At 39.8% G+C, this 21,925-nt stretch overlaps 1 long non-coding RNA gene across 1 annotated transcript in view; it reads right to left on the bottom strand.

The window, feature by feature from the left end:
- Positions 1-21,925, bottom strand: part of LOC131383451 (uncharacterized) — a 37,492-nt gene that overhangs the window by 15,373 nt on the left and 194 nt on the right. The window lies entirely within an intron of this gene.

The following is a 21,925-nucleotide window of genomic DNA, read 5'->3' as shown; positions in this document are numbered from 1 at the left end:
CTACCTCCCCTTGCTCGTCAGATTCTCTTCCCAGGCCCTCTTCTTGTTTACTTATACCCAGCCCCGAAAATAACAGTGAAAGGTTGCTCGTAGACACTCAACGATTTTCTCCTACACCATGAAAATCGAACCTCCCCCTCTACGCAGTTACCTCATCAGTCCCCATTACAACCTCTGACGGCTGCCACCCTAGCTGGATCCCTAGGAGTCTGGGTACAAGACACCCCTTTCAGCACTCCTTCTCACCTTTTTACTTTGCATCTCCAGTTTTGCCTAGCACAAAGTCTCTTCTTCCTCTGTGGATCCTCTACCTACACGTGTCTACCTGCTAATTGGACAGGCACATGCACACTAGTTTTTCTTAGTCCCAAAATTCAATTTGCAAATAGGACCGAAGAGCTCCCTGTTCCCCTCATGACACCGACATGACAAAAAAGAGTTATTCCACTAATTCCCTTGCTTGTCAGTTTAGGACTTTCTGCCTCCACTATTGCTCTCGGTACTGGAATAGCAGGCATTTCAACCTCTGTCACGACCTTCCGTAGCCTCTCTACTGATTTCTCTCCTAGCATCACAGACATATCACAGACTTTATCAGTCCTCCAAGCCCAAGTTGACTCTTTAGCTGCAGTTGTCCTCCAAAACCGCCGAGGCCTTGACTTACTCACTGCTGAAAAAGGACAACTCTGTATATTCTTAAATGAAGAGTGTTGTTTTTACCTAAATCAATCTGGCCTGGTGTATGACAACATAAAAAAACTCAAGGATAGAGCCCAAAAACTTGCCAACCAAGCAAGTAATTACGCTGAACCCCCTTGGGCACTCTCTAATTGGATGTCCTGGGTCCTCAATTCTTAGTCCTATAATACCTGTTTTTCTCCTTCTCTCATTCCATTTAGTTTTTCAATTCATACAAAACCATATCTAGGCCATCACCAATAATTCTACATGACAAATGTTTCTTCTAACAACCCCACAATATCATCCCTTACCACAAAATCTTTCTTCAGCTTAATCTCTCCCACTCTAGGTTACCACACCACCCCAATCCCGCTCAAAGCAGCCCTGAGAAACATCGTCCATTATCTCTCCATACCATGCCCCAAAATTTTCGCCACCCCAACACTTTACCACTATTTCATTTTATTTTTCGTATTAATATAAGACAGGAATGTCAGCCCTCTGAGCCCAAGCTAAGCCATCATATCCCCTGTGATCTGCACGTACACATCCAGATGGCTGGTTCCTGCCTTAACTGATGACATTCCACCACAAAAGAAGTGAAAATGGCCTGTTCTTGCCCTAACTGATGACATTACCTTGTGAAATTCCTTCTGTTGGCTCATCCTGGCTCAAAAGCTCCCCCGCTGAGCACGTTGTGACCCCCTACCCCTGCCCGCCAGAGAACAACCCCGCTTTTTTCCTTTACCTACCCAAATCTTATAAAACGGCTCCACCCGTATCTCCCTTTGATGACTCTCTTTTCGGACTCAGCCCGCCTGCACCCAGGTGATTAAAAAGCTTTATTTCTCAAACAAAGACTGTTTGGTGGTCTCTTCACGTGGACGCGAGTGAAAGGGGATATGAACTGTTACTGTCCTAACAGCTGAAATTGATTTAACTTAACTGCAATTTACTGCTGCAAGCCACTCTATAGGAATTGTAAGCCTTCAATTCAATAGATGCCAGAGTTCCAAAAATATTTACATCAGACAGATTCTGCCAGTGCAGTTGCTGTCTAGGTGAGGAGACAGATTCCTGAGACTTTTTACTCTGCCATCTTCCCAGAATCCTCCTAGTTTTAATATTGTACTCTCTAATGAGATGTAACTCTTCACCCAGTTTCCCCAATTGCTACAACTTATGGTTAAATAAGGTGGTTATATAAATTATATAAATGTTTACATCTTATGTGCATCTTCTCCAATGACAAAACCACTGGGGAAAACTTGGTAAAGTGTACATAGGACCTCTCTACCATTTTTGCAGCTAACTGTGAAAATTTAGTTATCTCAAAAACAAAAAAAACAAACAGGAAAAAGAAATTGCCAAACTTGAAACTTAGGCTCTAACACTGTCTGTGTGAACTTGGGCTCATTTAACCAATCTGTGACTTGGTTTTGTCATCCATAAAATAACAGTATCTACCAAGTTATGGCAAGAAATAACTGAAATAACATATCAAAAGAAAAACTGTTTACTTAGATCCCAGTTGTCACTTTTTGCTTTCGTTGCAATTGCTTTTGGCATCTTCATCATGAAATCTTTGCCTGTGCCTACGTCTTGAATGGTATCGTCTAGGTTGTCTTCCAGGATTTTTATAGTTTTGGGTTTTACATTTAAGTTTTTAATTCATTTCAAGTTAATTTTTGTATATGGTGTAAGGAAGCGGTCCAGTTTCAATCTTCTGCATACGGCTGGCCAATTCTCCCAGCATCATTTATTGAATAAGGAATCCTTTCCCCATTGCTTGTTTTTGTCAGATTTGTCAGAGATCAGATAGTTGCAGGTATATGGTCTTATTTCTGGGATCTCTATTCTGTTCCATTGGTCTATTTTTTTTACCAGTACCATGCTGGTTTTGGTTACTGTAGCCTTATAAAATAGGTTCAAGTTGAATAGTGTGATGCCTCCAGGTTTTTTCTTTTTGCTTAGGATTGCCTTGGCTATCCAGGCTCTGTTTTTGTTCCATATGAATTGTAAAATAGTTTCCTCTAGATTTGTGAAGAATGTCAATAGTGGTTTAATAGTAATAGCATTGAATCTATAAATTGCTTTGGGCAATATGGCTGTTTTAATAAAATTCGTTCTACCTATCCATGATCATGGGATGATTTTCCATTTGTTTGCATCTTCTGTGTTTTCTTTGAGCAGTGTTTTGTAGTTCTTGTAGAGATCTTTCACCTCCCTAGTTAGCTGTATTACTATGTATTTTATTTCTTTTGTGGCAATTGTGAATGGGAGTTCATTCCTGATTTGGCCCTTGGCTTAACTGTTGTTGGTGTATAGGAATGCTAGTGACTTTTGCACTTTAATTTTGTATCCTGAGACTTTGCTGATGTTGTTATTATTTAAAAAAATCAAAAGATAACAGATGCTGGTGAGGCTGTGGAGAAAGGGGATAGCTTATACACTGTTGGCGGGAGTGTAAATTAGTTCAGTCATTGTGGAAGACAGTGTGGTGATTCCTCAAAGACAAAAATACCATTCAACCAGCAATCCCATTACTGGGATCCCATTATACCCAAAGGAATATGAATCATTCTACCATAAAGACACATGCGCAGCACTATTCACAATAGCAAAGACATGAAACCAAGCTAAATGCCCATCAATGACAGACTGGATAAAGAAAATGTGGTACATAAGGCCGGGCGCAGTGGCTCACGCCTATAATCCCAGCACTTTGGGAGGCCGAGGCAGGTGGATCACGAGGTCAGGAGATCGAGACCATCCTGGCTAACACGGTGAAACCCCGTCTCTACTAAAAATACAAAAACTTAGCCGGGCGAGGTGGCGGGCACCTGTAGTCCCAGCTACTCGGGAGGCTGAGGCAGGAGAATGGCGTGAACCCTGGGGGGCGGAGCCTGCAGTGAGCCGAGATTGCGCCACTGCACTCCAGCCTGGGCAACAGCGAGACTCTGTCTAAAAAAAAAAAAAAAAAGAAAATGTGGTACATATACACCATAGAATACAATGCAACCATAAAAAAGAACAAGATCATGTCCTTTGCAAGGACACGGATGGAGCTGGAGGCCATTATCCTTAGCAAACTAACACAGGAACAAAAAACCACATACCACATGTTCTCAGTTATAAGTGGAAGCTAAATGATGAGAACACATGGACGCATAGTGGAGAACAACACAAACTGGGGCCTTTTGGAGGGTGAAGGGTAGGAGGAGGGAGAAAATTTTAAAAAATAACTAATGGGTACTAGGTTTAATACCTGGGTGATAAAATAATCTGTACAACAAACCCCCATAACACAAGTTTACCTATGTAACAAATCACTTGTACCCCTGAACTTAAAAGTCAAAATAATAAAATAAATAAATAAAAAAAAAAGAAAAGAAAAACCGTTCTGTGAGTACTAAGTGATTACTCTTACATTTCTGTTTTTCCTGTGTTGTAGAGCTGGGCAAGATCAATCCTTCTTTCAATCTTTGATTATTTGCATGATCTAGTGCATGTCCAAATTATACAACTATTATCCAGAGCCTACATGACTAATAAAATGTTTTCAGCATTTCTCCATCACATCTTAGAAAACATTGTCCTTCAGGATAAACACAAAAGGACTAGACACTGAGTATACCAAGGTGCAGGCACAAGCAGGCTTATCATCTGACTTTATTCACACCTTACCTTAATGATCAGAATATGCCTTCCAAAGCACAGGATGCTTACAACCCCATGTTATTCATCAAATAAAAATAAACAAAAACCATATTAATGTTTAATAGAGCAAAAGACAATTAAGAAAACTGGCACATGTATAGCCAGACAAATCCAGGGGAAAAGAATAAAACATGAAGCTAAGAAATAAGTCAAGCATATATGGGGAGTTACTATATGAAAAGGTTGTCATCTGAAATTAATGGGGGGAAAGATGAACTATTTAATAAATGGCATTGTAATAATTAGATAGCCACCTAGAAAAATACATATGTTACACCCATATTCTACATCAGGACAAATTCTAAATGGATCAAATATTTAGATATGAAAATGTAACAATAAAATGCTAGAAGAAAATAGAATCTTTTTAATAATCTTGAAGTAAGAAAGACTTTTCTAACCATGACACAAAATGAAGAACCCATAGAAGAAACAAATGATAAAATTCACTATGTGAAAATCAAAAAGTTCTGCATGGTAAAAACAAAAACAAATCCAAAAACCAAAAAAAAAAAAAAAAAAAAAAGAGGAAAAAATACTCATATAATAGAAGGTCAATAATCTTTTGAAATGCATATGGTTATTTCTTATAACATTGCTTATAATAGTAAAATATTGGAAACAACCTAAATTTTCATCACTAGGAGGCTGATTGAATAAATTATGGTTTAATAAATTATATGTTATAGAATATTAGGCAATTGTAAAAAAACTGAGAAAGCTCTTTAAGTAAATAATATGGAAAGATCTTTAGGTATATTATTAGCTTTCTAAAAAGCAAAGTGAAAACTGGGTGTATAGTATGCTACCTTTTGAGTAAAAGGGGTAAAATAAGGAAACGTATTTTTTCATTGCTTCTGTAGACACAAAGAAACTCTGGAATGATTTATAATAAACCAATTATGCTGGCTATCCAGAGGATAGGCAGGTAAGTGGGAAATGAATAGGTAATTACAATTTTTCATCTTATACCTTTTGCAATTTTTTGAACCATTAAAAAATTTATCTGTTCAAAAATTGGATTACAACATTTAAGCAGATGCGAAAATATTATTTTATTCATTTTAACCTCCACTAAAAAATATCCCAAGAGATTCTTTTTTAGACTGAAAATATTCTGGAAAACACCTTCTAATCAGAGACCAGGAGACTTAAGATACTACAAAAAGCCCCTGGATTAAAATGCTGAAAGATGACTTCCCATTCAGCTGTCTAAGAAATTAGTTAAAATTTACTTTAAAATATGAACAATGGGCTGGGCGCAGTGGCTCATGCCATAATCCCAGCACTTTGGGAGGTTGAGGTGGAAAGATTGCTTGAGCCCTGGAGCTCAAGACCAGTCTGGGCAACATGTCAAGACTCCGACTCTACAAAAAATACAAAAATTAGCCAGGTGTGGTGGCACATACCTCCAATCCCAGATACTTGGGAGGCTGAAGCAGGAGGATCCTTGAGCCCAGAAGGCGAAAGCTGCAGTGAGCCATGATTGTGCCACTACACTCTGGGTGACAAAGCCAGGCCTTGTCTAAAAAACTAATAATGGTAAAGTAAAATAAAATAAAACATGAACATCGTATAATTTTTTGCAAATCTTAAAGGTATTAACAATTGAACCATATAAAATTCTGAGACCTAGCAATGCCATACTATATTAAAGGGACATAAAATATAAGAAAAAGATAACAATTAAGGTAAGCAATTGTGGGAGGAGAGAAAAAGGCTTTGCAGTAGACAGGTGAATAGTAGAAAAATATCAAAGATCTGCAGTTCATTACAGGAGTAACTAAAGTTTGAGAAAAATATTCCAGCAGGTCATTATATGTGTGTACTCTGTGTGTGTGTGCTTGTTTAATTGTTCATTTATTTATTTATTTTATTCATTTATTCATTCCAAACTGGCAACTTTTCCTTTCATTTTAAATACACAATTTAAAAACAGGAGGGAACTGTATTCCCAAAACTTATAGACCTACAGAAATAAAAATTGACTTAGAGGCCAGGAGCCCTGGCTCATGCCTGTAATCCCAGTGTTACTGGTGGTGGGTGTCCAGGTTCTTGGTGTCTTGAACAAAGAATTGGACAAAATGCACAAACAAAGCAAGGAAAGAATGAATCAACAAAAGCAGAGATTTATTGAAAACAAAAGTACACTCCACAGGGCAGGAATGGGCCTGAGCAAAGGGGCTTAAGAGCCCCAGTTAAAGAATTTTCGCCTTCCTTCCTTCCTTTCTTTTTTTCCCTCTGTGGCCCACGCTGCATTTAATCTACTCGGCTCGCTGCTGCCCCACACCGCGGACTGCCTGGGACTGCCAGCGTTCGCCAGCCTGCTTTTCCTCCTTTGGCTGCAGGCGCGGGTTCGCCATATTGGCCACGCTGCTCTCCGGCTCCTGACCCCGAGTGCTCTGCCCGCCTCGGCCTCCCGAAGTGCTGGGACTGCGGGCGGAGTCTCGCTCACTCGGTGCTCCGTGTGGCCCGGGCTGGAGTGCGGTGGCGTGGTCTTGGCTCGCGGCAGCCTCCACCTCCCAGCCGCCTGCCTTGGCCTACCAGGTTGCTGGGATTGCAGCCCCTGCCCGGCCGCCGCCCCGTCTGGGAGGTGAGGAGCGCCTCTGCCCGGCCACCCATCGTCTGGGAGGTGAGGAGCGCCTCTGCCCGGCCGCCCCGTCCGGGAAGAAGTGAGGAGCGCCTCTGCCCTGCCACCTCGTCTGGGAAGAGAGGAGCGCCTCTGCCCGGCCGCCCCGTCCGGGAGGAAGTGAGGAGCGCCTCTGCCCGGCCGCCCCATCTGGGAAGTGAGGAGCGCCTCTGCCCGGCCGCCCCGTCTGGGAAGTGAGGAGCGCCTCTGCCCGGCCACCCATCGTCTGGGAAGTGAGGCGCGCCTCTGCCCAGCCACCCATCATCTGGGGAGTGAGGAGCGCCTCTGCCCGGCCGCCCTGTCTGGGAAGAAGTGAGGAGCGTCTCTGCCCAGCCACCCTGTCCGGGAAGAAATGAGCAACGCATCTACCCGGTCGCCCTGTCTGGGAAGTGAGGAGCGCCTCTGCCCGGCCGCCCCGTCTGGGAAGAAATGAGGAGCACCTCTGCCCGGCCGCCCCATCTGGGAAGAAGTGAAGAGTGTCTCTGCCTGGCCGCCCGGTCTGGGAAGTGAGGAGCACCTCTGCCCGGCCGCCCCGTCTGGGATGTGGGAAGCGCCTCTGCCCGACCGCCCCGTCTGGGAGGTATACCACGGAGGCCAGAAGCAATCTGGGGGCTGGACGTGGTGGCTCACGCCTGTGGTCCCAGCACTCTGGGGGGCCGAGGCGGGTTGATCACTTCGGGCTAGGAGTTCGAGACCAGTCTGGCCAACATGGCGAAACATATGAAAAATACAACAGACAAACCAACCAACCAACTCAGTGACAACAAAACAGGTCTATCCTGGAGTCATACTCTAATTTTTTCTATTTTCCTCCCTTTCTGATCCTTTATCCCACTTTCTTTTTCTTCCTCTTCCTTCTCCTTCTTCATCAAATAGAGGATTGAGTTATTATCACTGATCCATATAAAGTCCCTCTCTCATTTATTTTGATTCCCACTCCCCATTTCTATTCCCCGTCTTCCCATGTGCAACCTTCCTAATATGTTTGATACGCATCTTTTTGTTTGTATGTATTTTTAGAAAATGTTTATTGTTTTTGTACGCAAAAAAATTAATAATAAAAAAAAGAATTTTCTGGGGCTTAAATACCCTCTAGAAATTTCCTATTGGTGACTTGGTGTACACCCTATGTAAATGAATCAGTCCTAGTGGTTGCAGAAAGCAGCTAATCAAAGGCTGAAGTGAAGTTACAGAATTACATCCTATGCAAACGTCTGATTGGTTTTGAAAAGCAACCAATCAGAGGCTTAAGTGAAGTTACAAAGTTATACTCCTATGCAAATGAAGACTTGGCCCACTACTAGCCTGATTGGTTGCATGAAGGAACCAATCAGAGGTACTTTCAATTTTTCATCTGCCAGGCAGAAAAGCAGGGGCAATACAAAGGGAATAGCCTCTGGTCCTTTTGTTACTTGGCTATGAAGAGTTGGGGTTTTCCTTTTGCTTTACTTCTAGGAAGTCAGTGTCAATTGGCCTTAGGTTCTCTGCCTCCAGACCCTATTCTTCTGCCTTGCCAGCACTTTGGGAGGCCAAGGCAGGCAGATCCCTTGAGGCCATGAGTTCAAGACCAATTTGGCCAACATGGCAGAACCATGTCTCTACAAAAAATACAAAAATCAGCCAGATGTGGTGGCACATGCCTGTAATCCCAGCTGCTCGGGAGGCTGAGGCATGAGAATCGCTTGAACCTGGGAGGTGGAGGTTGCAATGAGCCAAGATCACCCCACTGTAATCAAGCCTGGGTGACAGAGTGAGACTCTGTCTCAAAACAAACAAACAAATAAACAAAATCTATTTAGAGAAGAAGTCTTTACAAAACGTTAACCTAAATTATAAGATGGGGGACAGTATAATTATAATATCGGTAAGTGACCACAAAAAGTAAACATGATCATTCCTGAAACACCGACTATTAAGTCCAGAGAGATTATAAACATACACACTTTTATAACTGCTAGTCATTTCTGTCTAGGCTTTAGTTATTAAGTTAAATTATTTACATCTAAACCATGAAAAGAATTCACAATTTTTCTGAAGTTAAGTTTTTTCTTCAAGAGAAGAAAGAGAAAGAAATTTTACAATGAGTAACATACACTTTAGATGGAAATCTGACAATATAAAATTGGAGTTTAAATTTTTTGTGGGGCTGGGCATGGTGGCTCATGCCTGTAATCTCAGCACTTTGGGGGGCCGAGGTGGGTGGATCACGAGGTCAGGAGATTGAGACCAGCCTGCCCAAACATGGTGAAATCCCATCTCTACTAAAAATACAAAAATTAGCTATGCATGGTAGTGCGCACTTGTAGTCCCAGCTACTTAGGAGGCTGAGGCAGGAGAATCACTTGAACCCGGGAGGCAGAGGCTGCAGTGAGCCGAGATCCTGCCACTGCACTCCAGCCTGGGCAACAGAGCAAGACTCCGTCTCAAAAAAAAAATTTTTTTCGAAGATGTAAATTTAAGTCTGTATTTGTCAGTAGCCTCCTACCAAGTAAAAAATATTTACATTAATCTGGTGATACGGTTTGGCTATATCCCCACCCAAATCTCATCTTGAATTGTAGTTCCAATAATCCCCACATGTCATGGGAGGGCCCTAGTGGGAGGTAACTGAAACATGGGGGCGGTTACCCTATGCAGTTCTCATGATAGTGAGTTCTCTTGAGATCTGATGGTTATATAAGGGGCTTTTTCCTCTTTGCTTGGCACCTCTCCTTCCTGCCATCATGTGAAAAAGGATGTGTTTGCTTCCCTTTCCTCCATGATTTTAAGTTTCCTGGAGGCCTCCCCAGCCATGCGGAACTGGGAGTCAATTAGACCTCTTTCCTTTATCAATTATCCAGTCTTGGGCAGTTCTTTATAGCAGTATGAAAATGGACTAATACATCTGGTTTGTTTTTTATTTTCCATAATCTAAGCTGGGGTTCAGAGTTCTTCCTCAATTCTCCCCAAGCACTCTATATATACTGTACCTACTTTTGCTGTTCTAGAATACTCTTGATGTCTCTGTCTTACCCTAGATGGATTCTAGAGGCCCAGTCCCTGTGTCCTTTATTTACGGTTGACCCTTAAACAAAAAAAATTTTTGAACTGTGTGGGTCTGCTTATATGTGGATTTCTTCAACCTTTGCCACCCCTGAGACAGCAAGACCAACCTCTCCACTTCCTCCTACTCCTCAGCCTACTCAACATGAAGACGAGAAGGTTGAAGACCTTTATGATGATCCACTTCCACTTAATGGATAGTAAATATATTTCTCTTCCTTATGATTTTCTTAATAACATTTTCTTTTCTCTAGCTTACTTTATTATAAGAATACAGTATATAATCATATAACATACAAAATATATGTTAATCAACTGTTTATGTTATGGGCAAGGCTTGCAGCCAACAGTAGGCTATCAGTAGTTAAGTCTGGGGGGAGTCAAATGTGGGCTGGGGCACGGTGGTTCATGCCTGTAATCCCAGCACTTTGGGAGGCTGACGCCAAGGCATGAGGAGCACTTGAGGCCAGGCATCAAGACCAGCCTGAGCAACTTAGCAAGACTCCCCCATCACTCTCCCCACAAAAAATGTATATGTATATATGTTAGTCTGGCCTGGTGGTGCACACCTATAATTCCAATTACTCAGAAGCTGAGGCAGGGGGGTCATTTGAGCCCAGGAGTTCAAGGCTGCAGTGAGCTATGGTATGCCACTGCACTCCAGCCTGGACAACAGAGTGAGATTCTGTCTCAAAAAAAAAAAAAAATTATGCGCTTTTTTTTTTTTTTTTTTTTGAGACAGGTTCTCTCTCTGTCACCCAGTCTGGAGTGTGGTGGTGTGATCTCAGCTCACTGCAGCTTCAACCTCCCAGGCTCAGGTGATTCTCCTACCTCAGCCTCCCAAGTAGCTGGGACTCAGGTGTGTGCCACCACGCCTGGCTAATTTTTTATATTTTTAGTAGAGATGGGGTTTTGCTATGCTGCCCAGGCTGGTCCTGAGCTCCTGGACTCAAGCAATACTCCCACTTCGGCCTCCCGGAGTGCTGGGATTACAGGTGTGAGCCACTGTGCCTGGCCGATATGCAGATTTTTTACCTATATGTAGGTGCATGAGTTCCCCTAACCCCCAAGTTATTCAAGGGTCAACTGGTACTGTGGTATTCACAGAACCTAGTACAGTGCCTGGCTCATTGATGCTTAATAAACATTTTTTGTATTTAATTATTTAAAAATTAAGACATAGTAATATTTTGTATATTAATGACATTTTAAATACCCAACATTTCCATTTAGGCCAAAGTTATTTAGTTTTCACATACACTGTCACTTAATAAGTGATGCTGAATTTATAAGACTACGTTTAAGAGAAATTCAGCCTTAGGAGATTCACTGTAAAATTCTAGTAAACAAATTCTTCAGGGATAATTTTCTTTCTCTGTTCATATAACTCAAAAGTAGCTATAATAAAATTTGTTTTTTGTTTTTTGTTTTTGTTTGAATGAAGTTTCGCTCTTGTTGCCCAAGCTGGAGTGCAATGGTGCAATCTTGGCTCACTGCAACCTCCGTCTCTCAGGTTCAAGCGATTCTCTTGCTTCAGCCTCCCAAGTAGCTGGGATTACAGGTGCTCGCCACCACGCCCGGCTAATTTTTTGTATTTTTGGTAGAAACGGGGTATCACTATGTTAGCTAGGCTGGTCTCGAACTCCTGACCTCAGGTGATCCGCCAGCCTCAGCCTACCAAAGTGCTGGGATTACAGGAGTGAGCCACCGCACTTGGCCATAAAATTAATTCTTTTACAGCATCTTTATATTCAATTATTTTGTAGAAAGTATTCAAGACTATTTGGTTCCTTAGGATGTCATATAATTTTTATTTATAATTAAAATATTTGATAAAGCCTTTAGATATTTAAAATCCAAATTTCTATGTCCAGAAATTATGTGTTATTGGGAATGAGAAATTACACTGCAGGCTTCGCCAGGATCCTTCTGAACGTGCCCTGCTTTAAATGGCCAACAGGGGGCAGCATGTTCTAGGGAAATGTCTCCAATCCTGCAACAGTCTGTGACGAAAAACGGTCGCAGAACTGCCACCAGAACTCTTGGACTGTGGAATGCATGGAATGCAGGGTAAACAAAAATCTATTTACTGGCTCCAGTCAAACTACTTCTAAAGCAGTAGAAGTCATCTTATGGTTTCAATCATTTTACAATTAGTTTCAATACCACCACTAATTATCACCTGCTTGTTAATGCATAATAATAGGTGAATATAACACAAAATAGCAAGTTTCCTGTCAAGCCAGAGAGGAGAGAAGAAAGAGCTAAAATAATCTTGGGAATATGAAATATTGAAAAATGCTTAAGTAATCTGGAACACTTATTATTTGCACACTTAATGACCTTTCAGTCTAACATGATTAATATGTGATTTTTTACTGTTTATAATACTAACCCCTTATACATATTATTAACATAGATACTACTAATAGTAATGCACTCAGATAACTATAAGAACTAGTGAGGATTTTTAGGCTAATTAATGTATTCATTCTTTGTACAAGTAAATTCTGTAAAAACAGAAAAATTTATCCTATGAAATAGATTGACATTCAATATCACATATTTTACTATAACTGTAGGATGTTACTAGTATGGGGTCCTTTTATAGACTAATATACAGTAGTAAAAATTATGGTAAAATTGTAGGCAAGTTAGATTAGAAAGATAATTACTTTTTTATTTTGTTCAATTTGGTTAGATTTGTTCTTTAGCAAAAGGCATTCATTTGTGTATATTCTTAATTTTACTCTGCTATGTTGTCATGTTTACCTACAGAAACTGTTAATTAATAGTACCCTTGATTTCGAAGCTTGAAGAGATCCTGACATTCCCTCTATTTAAGGAGTCTTTGACTCCCTACTTTTGATGCAGTTTCCTAGGATACTGAGAAATCAGTTGCTATTTAAACATTGGCTAGACTTGTCTAACTTCAAATAATTTACTTGAGACTTGTTTAAAATTATATTAGCCACTAAGCTTAGAAATGTGTCAAGTAGGAGTCAGGTTATGACCTCGTACTTCAAATGAAACTTGAAGACTTGAAGACTTGGTTGGCTCTCATAATCTCAGCTAGTCCTCACTGATGGCTCTATGGCAGCACAGCACTGGAGAAGTACAATCAGGAAACATCACTCTAGTTCTATTATACAGTTCACTTAGTTGATGAGTGGTGAACCAATTATTACATTTTCCTGTACCTCAATTGTATGTAAACAGTGTAGATATTTGTTAAATGTTTGTCGAAGTGATTATGACGATGATATTACTTTGGTTTTCTAAGAAATCAAAAAGGAAATTTACAAATAAAGAACTAAATGGTAATGAAAAGTTCCTTTTAAGGATAATTTCTAAATATGAGTAATTTTAACTTTAAAAAGAAATTAACAGTATGCTCAAAGTGCTTTGCCAGGTCCTGAGAAGACTAACATAAATAAGTTAAGAGGAGCAGTGGCTCACGCCTGTAATCCCAGCACTCTGGGAGGCAGACATGGGTGGATCCCTTGAGCTTGGTGTTGGATCCCAGGAGTTCAACACCAGCCTGGGCAACATGGCAAACCCCATTTCTACCAAATATATATATATACACACACACACACACACACACACACACACACACTTATTAGCTGGGTGTGGTGTCTCACGCCTGTAGTCCCAGCTACTCTGGAGGCTGAAGTGGGAGGATTGCTTGAGTTGGTGAGGCAGAGATTGCAATAAGTAGAGATCAGGCCACTGCACATAGCCTGGGCAACAGAGTGAGACCCTGTCTCAAATAAATAAATAAGTCAAGAGGAGCATATCATAACAGAGCCCTTCCTAGGGAGCTGAGGAAGGTTTCACAAGGAAAATAACATAATCTGGCCTGAAGGATGCTGAAAATTTCAACCAAAAGCAAAAAGATTATTAAAAATAATAGGCCTGGTGCGGTGGCTCACGCCTGTAATCCCAGCACTTTGGGAGGCCGAGGCGGGCGCATCATGAGGTCGGGAGATCGAGACCATCCTGGCTAACATGGTGAAACCCCGTCTCCACTAAAAAATACAAAAAAATTAGCCGGGCGTGGTGGCAGGCACCTGTAGTCCCAGCTACTCGGGAGGCTGAGCCAGGAGAACGGCGTGAACCCGGGAGGCGGAGCTCGCAGTGAGCAGAGATCGCTCCACTGCACTCCAGCATGGGCGACAGAGCGAGACTCCGTCTCAAAATAATAATAATAATAATATACGGAGCAAATTCAAGGAAGTTGGACAGAATAGGATAATAGAAATGGCACATCACCTTTGGTGCCTGAGTATGTGGGGTGTACATGAGTATGGGTCAGAAGAAGGAAGATGTTAGATGGTATGGCAAGGGTATGTACCTTATATTCAGTGGACATGGCAAAGCAGCAAATATTTATAAAATAGCATGATTACGTAATCAAATTCATATTAAGACTCTGGCAGCAATCTGAAAGATGCATTGGACTAAGAGGAGAGATAAGAGACAAGGACTAAAAAGCTATTACAAGAAAGACAGCAAAGACCGGAATTGAAACAGCAGTAAGAAAAAGAAGATAAATTTGAGTTATTTCAAATGATGCTTTAATAGGACCACAGTTAAACAATGGCCAATTTTTCTGGTCCCTTACACTGGCCCTAAAATTTCTACTTAGTCTTGACAGTGTGAGGCAAAAAGGAAAGTTAAGAAAGTAAGATAATTATTCTATTTTAATAATTCATAATAATAACATGATTAATAATAAAATTTAAGATAGAGGAAGGTAGTCGAATTCGATTTGGCTGTGTGAATGTTGAGGCATTGGTGAATTGTCCAGAAGAGACGCTCACAGAAATTGGATATAAGATTTAGGGCTTGGTAGACAAGTCAGGGTTGGAAGTACAAATTTGGGGATAGTTTATGCATAAGTGGAAGAATGAAATCACTGCCAGAGAAGGAATATATATGGAGAAGAGAGGAGTGTTGAAGATGACTTCAGAAGGAAGTAAGCAGAAAAGAGGAGGCAGCTGTAAGGCAAAGGTGTGGATAGAGAGGCAGAGAAAAAATAGTGCCCAAAATCTAAAAAAATGGACAAGTTATCAACAGTGATAAATGCTAAAATGCAGGAAGGCTAAGGAATGAGATGTCATTATGTTCAAGGATGCAACGTAAGTGGAATGGTAAGAGGAAAGTGGATTGCCTCAGGTTGAATAGTAAATGAGAAGTGAGTTTGTATCCTTATTTCCATACTTCCATAATTTCCAAAAATCATACTTTGTGTGAAAGTAAATTATAGCCCTAAGAGTGTTCAATATACTCTGTAAAGAGATGGAAATGTACAACATAACTAGAATGTGCAAAAATGTGATAACTCTGGCTCTTGAAGAGGTAAGCTTCAGCTATCTAAAATGCCACTAGAATGAACATCTTATTTCCTCGACAGCAATGTCCAAAATGCATTTTTGTTTTTAATGTTTTTTAATACTGTACTTAATGCATGAGCACCAACAGTAGAAAGAATAGAAAACCACCATAGCCAGTGGGAGATATATCCAGAATCTGCAAATCAAAGGATAAAAACTGCAATACTCAAAAGATTCCAAGAAAATAGTATTTTATCTTTAATGTCTATTTTTCACAGTATTAAATTAAATAGCACTCTTACATTGATCTTAACACTAGTGTTCTTTAGTTCATTTACTAAAAAACAAACAAAACAGGGTTTCTGTTCCTGTTTTGATCTTAGAAGTAGATAAGGACACCAATTATATTAAACTGAACTTCAATTCAAACCACTGTCAAATACTTTTTGGTATTACAAATTTGGTAAATATGGGCCGGGCATGGTGGCTGAAACCTGTAATCCCAACACTTTGGGAGGCCAAGGCAGACAGATTGCTGAGCCCAGAAGCTCGATACCAGCCAGGGCAACATGGTGAGACCCCATCTCTACAAAAAAAAAAAATTACAAAAATTAGCCAGGCTTGGAGATGTGCACCTGTCATCCCAGCTACTCAGGAGTTGAGGCGGGAGAATCAATTGAGCAGATTGACAGAGTAAGGCTATGTCTCTAAAATAAAAATTTAAAAATAAGTCCATTAAAGTCACTCAGTGAGGCCCTGGTTGGTGCCTTAGAGTGGTAATCCTGGTATATACTATAAGGTCTATAACGATAAATGTAGAAATATTTTTATCAGATTTAGTATCTGCTGTAGCCAAAGAATGGTACACGTAGACATTTACACATAATTGTTTAATGGATGGATCAGAATCCACATCTGTCTGACCCTAAAGCCTGTACTCTGTCTACCAGATCACAGTTTCCTAAACTAATTGACAGTAAGAATCATCTGGGGTATTTGCTAAAAAATAGATAGAACCCCCTCCCCCAGGTGTTCTGATTGAAGGCCTAGAAATGTTTATTTTTAATAATGACCCTAAATTGTTCTTATCATTGGGCATATCCAAACCTGCAGAAATATTCCTTCTTCTAGCCTCCACATTCTCCCCACCGACTCAATACCTCCTCCCACAAATAACAATACACGTTTATTGTGCACTGTTCTAAACGTATTGATTCACTTGATGCTTACAACAATGTTATGAGGTAGACACAATAATTATCCTTATTTTTCAGAAGAAAAAACTGAGGTATACAGAGTTTAAGAAACTTGTACAAGGTCACAGAAGTAAGAATTAAGAGAGCAGAGATTTGAACCAGGCTTTCTCCAGAACCTGAACTTCTAATCATTATATTACTCTGTCCATACTCACTTGCCCCTTCCTCCCCAAGATGCTAGCCCCAAAAGTTCCCTTTGGATAATCATTTCCATAATCGGTAATGAAAGTCAATTTATTGTCTCTGTGTACTTGATTACATCAATTTCAAACTGGTAGATTATAAATAAAGGAAGTTCCACAAGAAGCTATTCAACTGGATATTTTAAATATAAGAAGTAGCCATTTATAAGAAAAGTATTACCTGCAGCAGTATAATCCCAGTCATAAAAACATAACGTATAAAATAATATATATAAAATAATTTTTAAAAGCTACACATATCTAGAAAGATAAGCAAATTATATTGTACCACCTGAAAGATATTTAAAAATAAAAGTATATTTGGCATTTAGGAGGCTTTAAGATAATTTGAGGGAATATATAAATTAGTTATTCATTTACCACTATGTTGCCAAGCAAGATTAAAAGAAATAAATTTATTAGACACTGTCAAACAGAAACCCAATGAGTATTAAATAAATTCACTGTCTATCAAGAATTCAATTAAAATCGAAATCTCCTTTTAATAATGATAGCTACAACAAAAGAATTTAGGCACATAATACAAGCTCAAGGCAACCAGATTAGATTTTTAAACATATCCACAGATTAGATTTTTAAACATATCCACCTTATCACATATAATAGGTGTAATGAAATGAGGTGAGTGTCTTTTATCACTTAATTCCTACAGCTTTTTTTTGATGCTTTCTCTCCAAAAGTGCTCGTTTCCTACCCACAAAACTATGAGAACGTGTGTTTTTCTTTTTATTACTCATACGCCATGCTTTTAGGCATTGCCATTTTTTTTAAAAAAAGTTCTTAGAATGTATCTATGTATCATGGTTGAATTATCCCTAAGACAGAACAGAATCCCAGTGGAAGATCTTTCTGAAGTGGCTGACAGAACTAAGAGCTGGGGTGGGACCCTGTCAAATGATTTATCATTGTGATTAACCTGAAAAAAGTAAAACAATAATAACAGCCTACCTGAAGCTTTAACTCTGTTCTATACATGATAAATACAAGAATGAATGTCAGGAGAAACCACAAAGGCTTTCTTTCACATTAGCAGCAAACAGAAACAACAGTAACTAAGGCCTTTGTTTACTGTTGTGGATACTACAAATAAGCACTGTCAGGCTCTGTTAATACATCCTATTATCTGTCTCTGAAAAATACAACTGCTAAATTAGTGACATCATGGAAGAGCCATAGAATACAATAGTACAGTGGCTATTCTTGATATCCTGTAATTGATGATGTGGTAGCTTATAGCCACTGGCCAGTGCTGGAGGCTCAAGGTTGTTTATACCTCTACCATCCCTGTGTTTTCTCAGGCCCTCAGAAATCTCACTACAAACCCTCCAGCCACTAGCCCCAATATGTGTGTTTTGCTTCCTGCCCACACATCTCCACTTTGCAACTTAACTGCCACTGTAGTAAGAAAGACTTATCATCAGTTCCTATCTCACTCATTCTCACTCTCCCTGCTTCTCCCTGCAAGAGGACCCATGGCATACCATGCATCTTATCCTCTAGAATTGTGAGTAATAAAAAACTCCTTTTGTAAAGGCAATGGCCTCTGTGTCTGTCATCTTACCATAAATGATAAAAACAAATCCTGGGTTCATATTAAAATAGTCTAAGCATATTATTAAAAATGTTCCTACCTGTATACTCCGTTTCTTTGAATGCTTCAAATACTATCACTAGTTTTTGCATCAATACTTCGTCTTGTATATATGTATTATACATTCATTCATTTATTCATCAAAATATCTACACAGTGCTAGGCCATACAGGAGAGACAACAATGGAAGACAAAATCCTTCCCGTCATGGAATTTATACTCTAGGAATTACAGTGATGAGTGAGGTGAAAGGGTATATATTTTACTTCATTTGAATCCCTACTTTTCTTCTCAGTGTTTCACATACACAAATATGTCATAATATTTGCTGAATGAGAAAATGATTTGGCCAGGCGTGGTGTCTCATGTCTGTAATCCCAGCACTTTGGGAGGCTGAGACGGGAGGATCACTTGAGCCCAGGAGTTTAAGACCATCCTGGGCAATATACTGAGACCTCGTCTCTATGAAAAACAATTTTTTCTATAAAAAATAAAAATAAAATGATTCCTTTCCTTTGTGCATCAGAAGCCATTTTCTCTATTCTTTATTATTGAATAGTTGTGTACAGTTAAGAGACTTTCAATGGGCTTATCTCACTTGATAAATATCATAAAGTAGACTGATGTTGTATGATACAGTAATTCAAGCAGTTGGACTTCACTGAATGAGAAACCTTACTCACTAATCACTGCTAATGCCTGGAGCTGACATTATTTCACACCTGTCATACATATCATTAAAAAAACAGAAACAAAAATTAAGAACACCTGGAGGAGGAGAAAAACAAAAATTATACTTCTCTACCCTTGATTCAATAATTTTGCAAATATTTTCACATCAAAGCAGACTGGATATGTGTGAAATTGGGGATGAGGGAAGATGGAGGGAATGATTTCAAGGGCATTGATATAATCGATAGCACTGAAAGTTAAATAAGTCATGGAAATTGTTGGCTAAGGTCCTTAAGGGGCTCTAAGGAGGCCCTAAGACCCTACAGTCCTAAGGGGTAATCAGTTGCTCTCTCAGTGGGAACTTAAACTATGTCCCAGAAACTAGCTCTAAATCTCTAATCTACATCTCTTGCAAGTAAGTAATTATTAATATTTTATATTTTAAACATACATAACATCTTATAAGGAAGGACAGGAGTCTGGATTTTTTCTCAGTGTCTCACTTTCTTACCTATACAAGGGAATCAGATTACCTATCAAAGCAGATATTACTGTTGCAAATTCAACATTCATCATTTATCTCCCTTTTCTGCCTTTTTAACACAGCCCTAATTTCATGCATTCTCCCCAGAGTGTCTGTGTCCTTTAGGAGAGGCTGGCCTTCTCCTTAGCCCTGGGATATAAATTTCAATTGTCCTAATCCCACCATGGAGGCCTTACCTCCCTTGTTAGTGATAGACATAAGCACTCAAAGCAATTTCAATTAATAAGACATGACAGAGAAATCTGCCAGGGTAAAAGAGTTTCCTCAATCTTATAAAGGGGCAAAAGATAAAGGTGTTCCCCTTTTTGGTCTCTGAACATTATCTGTAATCTGGAACTGAGGGAATCATTTTAGGACCATAAACGAAGCCAGACCGGAGAACAACACACTTAAAGATGGCAGAGCCAAAAGAAGGAAGAAACCTGTGTCCTTGACAATATTGTCCAGATGCAGAAGTAACCAACCCTGAGAATGATTTTATCTCCATGCATCTAGCTATTAGGATTTGTTTTAAAAAGGCTTAAACAGAAAGGACATTTAGTAAGGTTCCTGTTACTGCAGCCAAAAGCATTTCAACTGATATGCCTTCTCACTTTCAATAGTTTCATTCTTACATAGTAAGTTTCTCAATATAACAAGGTGTGTTAGGTTGGATGCAAAGATAATGGCCAAAATTTCCTCCTATGATCAAGCTGCTTAATGTCTATTTCCCTTTTCCACCATTCTAGTCCTTCTGTCATGGAATACTGCAGAAAAATATAATGCCACTTCCAGACTCAGGTTTCAAGAGAATTAGCATCTTTCCTCCTCCTTCACTCTCTTGGAAGCCAGTCACCATGTAAGAAAGCTTAGGCTAAACTCCTGAATGGACAGAGGCCTTGTGGAGAAGAATCAAGTAACTTCAGCCAAGAGGCAACACCAAGACTTCAGCAATGTGAGTGAAGCCATCTTAGACCTTCCACCCCATTTAAGTGAAGATAGCTGACACCTCATAAAGCAGAGACTAGCCATCTCCGCTAAGCCCTGCCTGAATTCCTGGCAACAGAACTGTGAGCAATAAAATATCTGCTGTTTTTAGTCACTAAGTCTCGAAGTGGTTCATTATGAAGCAATTGATAAAATTTATAAACAAATTAATATTATTTGGTTTTTTGCTTTGTAAAATTGCTGTAGTCATTTCACAATGATAAAGAATTATTTAGTGAGTCACTTATAGCTTTGAATGCTAATGAACATTTTTCTCAATTATGTGTTTTAACAGTCTTGGCTCACAAAGGACAATTTGTTTCTATGTATGTATGTATCGCTTTGTTATTATCCTATGTACTTTTTTTAATATAACATTTTAAAAATATGTAACATTTAAACATTAAAATGTAGCATTTTAAAAATAAATACAAATAAATGAGAAACGATTTGCAACAAATGAGTTGCTATCCTTAATAAGCAAAAAAATCTCACAAATAGAAAAGAAAAATCTTACTCCCTTAATTTTTTAAATGGGAAAAGCCATCTCTGAAGAACCATAAATGGTCAATAAACACGAAGGGGGACCATCTTAAGCTCACAAAGTTGAAACATGAGGCATCATTTTTCACCGACTAAATAGCCAAAGAAAAATTTAAACAGTAAAACAATACCAGCAAGCTTCCACTGAAGAACGGGAAGACCCTAAGATAGGCTCCTGGATTCTATGATACCAGTCTCCTTGAACTATGGGGACGTGGGCGTCCCTGGTCACAAGTTGCCTGACTTTGGGCGATGTCTACAGCTGTAAATTTGGGATTATATAGCCACAGCACAGAGCTGTTGTTAAGGCTCCAGTGATACTCATAGGCAAGAGCAATATAAGTGACTGTTAGTTTTTGTTCAGCCTACTCATCCTTACGTTTACTTTTGTCGGAAAAGAACTGGAATCACAGGAAAATCTGAATTTTTTTTTTGAGACGGAGTCTCGCTCTGTCGCCCAGGCTGGAGTGCAGTGGCACATCTCAGCTCACTGCAAGCTCCGCCTCCCGGGTTCTCGCCATTCTCCTGCCTCAGCCTCCCGATTAGCTGGAACTACAGGCGTTCGCCACCATGCCCGGCTAATTTTTTGTATTTTTAGTAGAGACAGGGCTTCACCGTGTTAGCCAGGATGTTCTCTATCTCCTGACCTCATGATCCGCCCGCCTCTGCCACCGCGCCCGGCCGAAAATCTGAATATTTCAGTGGAAAATTGGGAGTGGGATTCGGGAATTACTTGACA

The sequence above is a fragment of the Hylobates moloch genome, unplaced genomic scaffold (genome assembly GCF_009828535.3).
Source record: "Hylobates moloch isolate HMO894 unplaced genomic scaffold, HMol_V3 SCAFFOLD_5, whole genome shotgun sequence".
In the NCBI taxonomy this organism is placed as follows: Eukaryota; Metazoa; Chordata; class Mammalia; order Primates; family Hylobatidae; genus Hylobates; species Hylobates moloch.
This window is presented reverse-complemented; position numbering and strand designations above follow the sequence as displayed.